A 9,225-nucleotide genomic window follows, 5' to 3' on the forward strand; every position below is an offset into this window, starting at 1 on the left:
TATGAAATGTGAATCAAAAGAGGATGCATGAGTATGTGAAAAAGTAAGGAATGGGTAGTTAGGTTAGTACTCAAATTTTATAGGTGGTCATAGGTTAGGTGGGAAGTTTAAGTTGATCAAAGATCCAAATTTCAAGCTCACTTGACCATATGCATCCCTACCTTTACCTTAGCCCCATTACAACCTATGAATAAGCCCTCATGATGAATGTATGCATGAATTGAATAATTATTGATTGTTAGATGAAAAACAAATCTTAGAAAGCATGAGTAGAAGAGGATTTAGTGAATCAACCCTATACACTTGAGCGACTAGAGCGGATACACTTCCAGTGAGGGTTCAATGCTCAATTCCTTGTTCCCGGCTTTCATGAGCTTTCTTCTTGCAAGTCTATTTGAACTTCATTTTGATATTTGAATTGGTAGAGTTTGTGAGTCGTCATATGACCTTTGCCCTAATTGCTTATATATGTGCTTGGAGACTGATTTACTTTTAATCAAGTAGGTAGAATCATTTTGCATTTAGTTGCACGCATGTAGATAGGTTTATATAGTTCATTTGCATTGAATAAATGTTCATACCCTTTTCTTGTCCTTCTTTATTCTTAGCATGAGGACATGCTTGGTTTAAGTGTGGGGAGATTTGATAAACCCTGATTTTGTGGTTTATCTTGTACTTATTTTTGGGGATTTTATCACCTTTTCTCACATTTATTCAATGAAATAGCATGGTTTTGTAATTCTCCCTTGATTTGTGCTTAAATGTGAAAACATACTTTTTAGGCCCTAAAATTAGTGATTTTAATTCACTTTAATTCCATTCGATGCCTTGATATGTTTGTTGAGTAATTTCAGGTCCATAAGGCAAGTATTGGATGGAAGAAGTGAGGAAAAAAGCATGCAAAGTGGGAGAACTCATGAAGAAATGAAGGAACCGTAAAGTTGTCAAGTCTGACCTCTTCGCACTCAAACGACCATAAATTGAGCTACAAAGGTCCAAATGAGGCGGTTCCAGTTGCATTGGAAAGCAAACATCCGGGGCTTTGAAATGATATAAATTTTGCCATATGTTACTTCGCGTATAGGGGGGACCCACGCGCAATATACGCGGACGCGCCGATTGAGCACGTGACCCACTAAAGAGCAACTCGTGGCCAGCGATTTCTAGCTCATTTTGGGCCCAATCCAACTCATTTCTGATGCTATTGAACCCAAGGATTGAGGGGAGAATGAACCAAGTAGTCATAATTTAGTTTTCATCATGTTTTAGGGTAGAATTCTAGAGAGATAGGCTCTCTCCTCTCTCTAGATTTAGGATAGAAATTAGGGTAAAGTTAGGTTAATCACTCTCAAATTCATCTTTCAATTATTGTTTTGATTTCAATTCTCTTTACATTTTAGTGTTCTATTGTCTTTGTTCTTCTAGTTTCTCTTGTTAATCTCTTATTTTGTCCTCTTTTATGTTTATGAACATTTGTTGATTTCAATTTTCTTTAATGCAAATTTATGTTTCCATGTCTCTTTTATGTTGATCTTGATTGTTATTATTGATTTCTTGTTCATGATAGTTATGGGTTCTTTTAATTCTTACATTTTATGATGTTTACTTTTCTTGCACTCTAGGTGTTTGTCAAAATGCTTTCACTAGTTTTTGAGTAGTTTCCTCTACTCTTGGCCTAGGCTAAGGGAATTGAGTGTCCTTGAGTCATTGGGTCAAAATGAATTGGTAATTTGAGAATCCTTGGTGATCAATTTGATATCCATTGACACTAGCCTACTACTAGGTTAATTAGTAGTGAGGTTAGACCTTATGGGTTGATGTGATCAAGCCTATTTGACGTACTTCAAGCCTAGGAGTAGATATTACGTACTTAAGGCTTTGGAAGTAGACTTAATAGGTTGGCCTCTCATAATTAGAAATATATGATTTGTAGACAAGGATGGTAATCTCAATTACCTATGTCTAGCCAAGAGTACTATTTTATTTCTTTTGTTAGGTCTCTTTACTCTTGTCTTAGGTGGAGTAATTAGTGACGCTTGAGTTATCCAATTCCTTTGATTGATTGACAATTGGAAGTTGCTTATTGATTTGGATACCACTAACGCTAGCCTTTCCCTTGGGAGTTGGCTAGGACTTGTGGAATCAAGTTAATTCATCCACTTGACTTTCCTCCTTGCTTAGAGGTTAACAAGGTGGTAGCAATAAACAATTTGTGGTCATAATTAAGGAGGATAACTAGGATAGGACTTCTAATTTTCATATCTTTCCAAGAGTTTTCTTAGTTGCTAGTTTATTTTCTTTGCTGTTTACATTTCTTGTCCAAAATCTCAAAAATCCCAAAATACCTCATAACCAATAATCATACACTTCATTGCAACTCCTTGTGAGACGACCCGGAGTCCAAATACTCCGATTAATTCTTATTTGGGGTTTGTTCTTTATGACAACCAAAATTTTTGCATGAAAGGATTATTGATTGGTTTGGAAACTATACTTTACAACGAGACTCCATTAGATGGATTCTAAACCGTCAAGAATCTGATCATCAGCACGCCCAGCTTCATATGTTATTTTCTTCCTTTTTGTTGCTCTTTTCACCTGAAATTCAACACAAACCCATTTCAAAGCAATGTACCATAATATATATCATTTAGTTCATGAAATTGTTTTGATAAATGAGATTATGCTCTTTTTATGGTCCTTTTAGATAAGAAAAAGGGTACATGATGCGCAGTCATCAGTCGGCCAGAAAAAACCAGCTCGGATCACTTTCTTGGCTAGCGACCGAGCTCCTAGATGATTTTCACATATGCCACTATGCACGTCCTCCAAGACTTTCTTTGTTCTGGAGGTCAGGACGCATTTTAAGAGGGGTGTTGAGATCCCTCTTTTATATAGGATATTATAGACCAAGGTGTAGTTTTGTGCCTCTTTTAGGAGCCTAGTAGCACAAATCCCCATACTTTCGTATTATTGTACTAGCAAGTACACTGGGTCGTCCAAGTGATACCTAAGCGAGTCAGGGTCGATCTCACGAGGATTGTGGTTTGAAGCAAGCTATAGTTATCCTGCAAATCTTAGTCAGGCAGATGAAAGAGTAGGAGATATTGGTATGTTATTTCTAATTGCATAAAAAGGAATAAATAAAAAGGGTAATTAGAACTTAGAAGTTGTGTAAACTATGAAAAGAGAATGGTTAAGGTTTGGAGTTGCTTAGCCTTTCTGAATTAACTCTGGTATTACTGTCTTCTCTGCTTGTGAGTGATTTCTTCTATGGCAAGCTGTATGTGATCAACGCCATGGGCCGTTGTCATTGATCTCCTCTGCTACAGATTGAATGCCATTGGCAGTGGTCATCCAATCTAACAAAGGGTGAAGTGCTAGCAAGTCATTCTCTTGGCGATCCTACTCAAAATACCACAGACAAGGTTGAATCTTCTGGATCAGAGAACGCTGCTTCTTTGGATTCTAGCCTATACCACAGAGACCCTAATCTCCCCGAAAATTGGCTGAACTGGGGTCTCGAGAAGTCCCTAATGAAGTCGTGGATTAACCATCTGAGAGATGTATAAAGATAGCTGTTGGCTTGTGCTTTCTAGTCATGTATTCACACGAACCCAAGTAGACACGGGTGTTTATCAGGTACATTCATCTTAGTATGATGAATAGAGCTGATTGTCACTGATCATCCTATTCACCATGTTGAAGACCGAATATACATCTTAGAAGTAAATCAAACACGGATCGGAAAAGAAATAGTAATACTTTTATTAATTCATAGGACTCAACAAGGCTCCTCCCCTCAACCTAGGAGGTTTAGAAACTCATACTCAAGTGAAAACAATGGTAAAACATGTATGATGGTAAAAGGAATCAAAGAAGGTTTGAATTACATAAATATAATCCCTTAAATACTAAACAAATGACTAGTAAGGGTAAAACAGTCTATTTAGTGCTAAAATCCACTTATGGGCTCACTTGGTGAGTGTTTGTGCTGAGCATTGATGAGATCCATGTGTTATAAGGTTTCTTGGGTGTGGAACATCAGCTGGGGAGTCCTCATTGGGCGTTTGGACGCTGGTCTCTGCTTTTGGGCGTTGGACGCCAAGAAGGAGGCAGGAAACTGGCATTGGATGCTAATTTTGGGTCTTCTAATCCGAAGCAAACTATGGACTATTATCTATTGCTGAAAAGCTATGAAAATTAGCTTTCCATAGCCGTTGAGAGCACTCCATTTGGATTTCTATTGCTCCAGAAAAGCTCTTACGAGTGCAAGCAGTTCAGATCCGAACAGCATCTACAGTGCTTTCTCTGTCTCTGAATCAGACTTCTACTCCAACTCCTCAATTTCAGCCAGAAAATATCTGAAATTGTACAAAAACACAAAAACTCATAGTAGAATCCAAAAATGTGAATTTAACACTAACACCTATAAAAACTCAATAAAAACTAAACAAAAACTACTAAAATCTATATGAAAGTGATGCCAAAAATCGTATAAAGTATCCGCTCCTCAGAGCCTTTTGGCTTCCTTTTCATTGTTGGGAAGCAAATCAAATTTGAGGAGCTGACTATGAGAGCCATCCACCCTAGATGCTGATTGTGTATGGTCAACACCTCTTTTTCCTTTGATATGGATGACTTTTGCAGAGTTTCTTGGATGAGGCTTCTATTGTTGCCCCCTGGCTTGGTGCTGGCTAACTTTGATAGGGCATCAGCTCGGGCATTAGATTCCCGAGTTATATGTCGGATATTACTTTCTAAAAAGTGTGTCAACTGTTCTCGTGTTTCATCCAGATACATCTTCATGGTGGGGTCCTTAGCTTGGTAGGTGCCGTTAATTTATGAAGTTATTACTTGCGAATCGCTTAATACTACCACCTTTTCTGCCTCCACTTCTTTAGCCAGATTTAAGCCAGCAAGTAGAACTTCATACTCTGCCTGATTATTAGAAGCAAGAAACTCGAACCTTAGGGAGAGTTCTATCCGAGTTCCTTGGTCGCTTTCTAGGATAACGCCAGCCCCACTTCCCGATTTATTTGATGATCCATCTATGTACAAGCTCCATTTAGCGGGGTTACCAGGGATTTCAGTGCATTAAGGTGTCTTTTCTGTGAGGATTTTGATATTTCTCCCCCCGTGAATCCTCTATTGATCATATGTATATGTCGTTCAGGAGTATAAGGAGCGCGTTTTGGTCGTCCTTCTACTTCATCTCTTCTTCTGTTCCTTGGGTCATCCGACCTGTCTGCTAGGTATCCATCAAGTCGGCCTTCTTTGGCTAACTTTTCAATGACCTTTTTGATATCGTAGCATTCATTAATGGAATATTTGTATAGTTTGTGGTACTTGTAATATTCTGTTTGACTTTCAGCTTTCTTGTGCTTAATCGGACGAGGAGGTAGAAGCTTTTCTGTAGGCATATCTCTTTGTAAACATCGACCAGGAAAACCCTTAAAGGGGTATAGTTGTGATATTTTTGAGGTTTTTCTATGTTTTTCTCTTCTTTTTTCTTGGGTTCCCTTTCCTTGTCCCGACTTTGATGATGGGGTGAGTTGGTTTGCGGGGGAGGTTTTCTAGGTCGGGAGTTTTCTTCCATGTTGATGTATTTTTCTGCCCTCTCTTGTAGTTCATTCGAGAGGAAGCGTTCACTTAGATATGGACTGGGAGAATGGCCCTTCTTTTAAACCATTGACCAAACTCATTATAGCTGCTTCAATTGGTAGGCTTTGGATCTTTAGGCAATCTTTGTTGAATCTTTTTATGTAATTGTGGAGGCTTTCTGATGAGCGGATATTTTATACGCTTTTTAGTAGTGTTTTCATATAGTTTTTAGCATGTTTTGTTCACCCTTTGTTATGTTTTTATTAAGTTTTATTTAAAAATCACATTTCCAGACTTTACTATGAGTTTGTGTGTTTTTCTATAATTTTAGTTATTTTCTAACTGAAATTGAGGGACCTGAGCAAAAATCTGATTTGGAGGCTAAGAAAGGACCGCAGATGCTGTTGGATTCTGACCCTCCTGCACTCGAAGTGGATTTTCTGGAGCTACAGAAGCCCAGTTAGTGCGCTCTTAATTGCGTTGGAAAGTAGACATCTTGGGCTTTCCATCAATGTATAATAATCCATATTTTGCCCGATATTTGATAGCCCAAACTTGCGTTAAACGTCAGCCAGAAACCCTTTTCTGGCGTAAAACGCTAGAACTGGAGTTAAATGCCCAAACTGGCACCCAAGCCGGCGTTTAACTCCAAGAATGGCCTATGCACATGAAAACTTCAAAGCTCAGCCCAAACACTCACCAAGTGGACCCCGGAAGTATATTTCTGCACTATCTTCACTTAGTTACTCATTTTCTGTAAACCTAGGTTACAAGTTTAGTATAAAAACTACTTTTAGAGATTTATTTTGTAACTTATGGCATTTTTTACATTTTATAATGTATATTCTACGGCATGAGTCTCTAAACCCAATAGGTGGGGGTGAGGAGCTCTGCTGTGTTTTAATGGATTAATGCAATTACTATTGTTTTCTATTCAATCACGCTTGATTCTATTCTAAGATACTCACTCATACTTTAAAATAGAGAATATGATGATCGTGACACTCATCATTATCCTCAACCTTATGAAAGCGTGTTTGACAACCACTCCCATTCTATTTGAGCTCAACGTAGTCATTGGGCGACAGCTTGAGTGCATATCTCTTAGGTCTCTGATTCGCGGACCGAGTCCATGAGATTAGAACCTTCGTGGTAGAGGCTAGAACCAATTGGCAGCATTCCTGAGATCTGGAAAGTCTAAACCTTGTCTGTGGTATTCTGAGTAGGATCTAGAAGGGGATGACTGTGACGAGCTTCAAACTCACGAATGTTGGACGCAGTGACAGTGTGCAAAAGGATAGAAAGATCCTATTCCAACACAAGTGAGAACTGATAGATGATTAGCCGTGCGTTAGCTGTGCCTGGTATTTTTCATTCGAGACAAGAAATCTGACAGTTGATTAGCCGTGCAGAAACCGTACTTAGATCATTTTCACTGAGAGGATCATACAGCCTGCCATGGGAGGAAGCCATGCGTGTTTGGAGAAGAAGATAGTAGAAAAGTAGAGATTCAGACAACAGAGCATCTCCAGAACCTCAACCTGTTCCTCATCATTACTGAATCACAAGTATCATTTATTTCATGTTATTTACTTTTCATAAACAAAATCATTTTTATCATTAATCTCCTTACTAAGAGTTACAGGATAACCGTAGCTTGCTTCAAGCCGGCAATCTCTATGGGATCGACCCTTAGTCACGTAAGGTATTACTTGGACGACCCAGTGCACTTGCTGGTTAGTTGTAATGGAGTTGTGAAAAGTGTGATTTACAATTCCGTGCACCAAGTTTTTGGCGTTGTTTTCGGGGATTGTTTGAGTTTGGACAATTGACTGTTCATCTTGAGTTGTTTGATGTATGGAGTATTGACTTCATGGGACCTTTACCACCATTATATTCAAACACTTATATTCTGGTGGCAGTAGACTATGTATCTAAATGGGTAGAGGCAATTGCAATACCCACCAATGATACTAAGGCAGTGTTAAAATTCCTCCAGAAGCATATCTTCAGCAGGTTTGGTGTCCCTAGAGTACTAATCAGTGATGGAGGCACTCATTTCTGCAATAAACAGCTTGACTCTGCTCTGATCCGATATGGAATTAACCATAAAGTGGCAACTCCATATCATCTACAGACAAATGGGCAGGCTAAAATCTCAAATAGAGAACTAAAATGAATTCTGGAACGGACTGTAAATACCCGTAGAAGGGATTGGACAAGAAGTCTGCATGATGCTATGTAGGCATACAAAACCGCATTCAAGACTTCTATAGGGACCTCTCCATACCAACTTGTGTATGGAAAAGCCTGTCATCTGCCAATGGAACTTGAACACAAGGCCTACTGGGCGACCAGGTTCCTAAACCTTGATGCTAAGGTAGCTGGAGAGAAGAGATTACTCCAGTTGAATGAGCTAGAGGAGTTCAGACTCAATGCTTTCGAAAATGCTAAAATTTACAAGGAGAAAGCAAAAAGATGGCATGACAGAAAGCTATCATCTAGAGTCTTTGAGCCAGGACAAAAGGTCCTGCTATTTAACTCTAGGCTCAGACTGGTCCTTGGGAAACTAAAATCCCGGTGGAAGGGACCATATGTGATTACAAGTGTGTCACCATATGGATATGTAGAGCTTCAGGATATTGACTATGACAAAAAGTTCATTGTTAATGGGCAGAGATTCAAACATTATCTTGAAGCCAATGTTGAGCAAGAATGCTCAAAACTGAGACTAGATTAAAGCTCAGTAAAGTCCAGCTAAAGACAGTAAAGAAGCGCTTGTTGGGAGGCAACCCAGCCATTAGTAGAAATTAGAAGTTTTGAGTTTATTTAAATTTTGTTATTCATGTTTGATAATACATTTCAGTAAATAATTCAGAAAAAAATGAAGGTTCAGAACATAAAGCAGAGGAATCATAGAGAAAAAGAGCTCACTGGCGTTAAAACGTCAGTAAAGAGGCATCTTAGGCGTTAAACGCCAGAATGGCTATCATTCGGCGTGTTTAACGCCAGTAAAGATACCATTCTGGGCATTAAACGCCAGAATGGGCAGTATTCTGGGTGTTTACTGCCAGAAACAGCAGCATCCTGGGCGTTCAGAAAAATGCCCAATGACAAAGGATTTTTGGCGTTTAACACCAGCCAATGTACCTGGCTGGGCGTTAAACGCCCAAATTGGCCACCAGATGGGCGTTAAACGCCAGAATGACTATCATTCTAGGTGCTTAACACCAGAACAGCAGGGGGAGGTAATTTTATTTCCAATTCAGTTTTTTTCAAATTTTCATGTTTTAATTCATAATTTTCTGCATAAACATGTCTCAAATATTCATCTTCCAATCTCCATTTTCAAAAAAAAAATTTCAATCTTATTAATTCTTTTTCAATTATTTTCAATTCTTATTCAAAACATTTTCAAAACTCATTTATCTTTCCAATTTCTTTCCAAATCTTTTTTTTATTCATCCATATCAACTTTTATTCTTAATTGCATCAATAAAAATTCAGATTTCACCTCCTCATATCTTTTTCAAATCTTTTAAATTTTAAAATCTTATCTTTTTCACATCATGTTTATCTTTTGTTCTCTAAAAATTTGAACCCACCCCACCCTCCCTTTTA

Source organism: Arachis stenosperma, chromosome 4, assembly GCF_014773155.1.
Source record: "Arachis stenosperma cultivar V10309 chromosome 4, arast.V10309.gnm1.PFL2, whole genome shotgun sequence".
NCBI lineage: Eukaryota > Viridiplantae > Streptophyta > Magnoliopsida > Fabales > Fabaceae > Arachis > Arachis stenosperma.